A 1,309-nucleotide genomic window follows, 5' to 3' on the forward strand; every position below is an offset into this window, starting at 1 on the left:
CTGGGTCACGGGGATGCCAGTTCTATTTATAGCACGCAGGGTCACGGGGATGCCAGTTCTATTTATAGCACACTGGGTCACGGGGATGCCAGTTCTATTTATAGCTCGCTGGGTCACGGGGATACCAGTTCTATTTATAGCACACTGGGTCACGGGGATGCCAGTTTTATTTATACCACGCTGGGTCACGGGGATGCCAGTTCAATTTATAGATCGCTGGGTCACGAGGATGCCAGTTGTATTTATAGCTCGCTGGGTCACAAGGATGCCAGTTCTATTTAGAGCACGCTGGAACCCCCAGTTGGTCGGGGGGATATAAATAGACCCACTGCGTCGTCTGCAGGAGGTGTAACCCCTTCAAAGGCGAAGTGTCGCACACGGACCCCAACCCTCTGGGACCCGGATGCGACACCTACTTTGGTGTATCTTCCTCTTCTCCTTCCTTCTGTCTTTCTTCTTCTAGATCTATCTTTCCTACCACCGCTGACCTCATGTGCAGCAAAAAGAGAGGTCACCCACCCCACAGAGTGGGCGCCTTGTTGACCGTGAGGTGCGACCCGTGCGGAGGGAAACCGGGCACCTGGCGGTTGAGGTGAGACCAGTCCACGGACTGTCCCTCGCCAACACACCTCTTTGGCCCAGGTTTTCCTCTTAGACGGGAGGGTGGCACGGCCCATACCACTCAATTGGTTGAGAGTTGAAACTCCATCAAGCCCTGGGTCAATCTTGACGGGAGGGTCTTGCACTTTGTCGTGAAGAGTATAGCTCTGGGGTAGCCCTGGCACAGCTCTGGCTATTCGAGCACTGTGTCACCTTGTTGGGCTCGATGGCGGGTGGGGAGCCCTGGAGTCGAAACACCAGCCAAACACATATATATGGATTCTCAAAACCCTAAAGACCCTTCCCCAGCTCCCGACGTAAAAAAATATATATCGGCTCGCGGAAGCGGATGCGGCCGCCGAGCAGAGCAAAAACTCTAAAAATGGTAAAAGGACCTTTACCGATGCCTCCTTCCTCCCTCCGCCCAAGGAGCTTCCGGGGCAGCCGTACGTGGCCATCCCCGGTAAAAAAGACGCACAGAGAAAGATTACTGATCTGAACCTCTATGCAATACGGAAAGTTCTGGAATACATTCCCACATGTGTACAGAAACTTTCCTGTGGTGCACTCCTTGTCAAGTGCGCAACTGAGGACGAAGTGACCAAACTCCTGGATACCACGACCTTCGGCGGTATTCCAGCATGGAAGTCCGAACGATACCAGAAATTTAACCGCTCGAAGGGTGTCGTCCGCAGCCATGAGCTGAAAG

The sequence above is a fragment of the Aplysia californica genome, unplaced genomic scaffold (assembly GCF_000002075.1).
Source record: "Aplysia californica isolate F4 #8 unplaced genomic scaffold, AplCal3.0 scaffold01443, whole genome shotgun sequence".
NCBI classification, from domain to species: Eukaryota; Metazoa; Mollusca; class Gastropoda; order Aplysiida; family Aplysiidae; genus Aplysia; species Aplysia californica.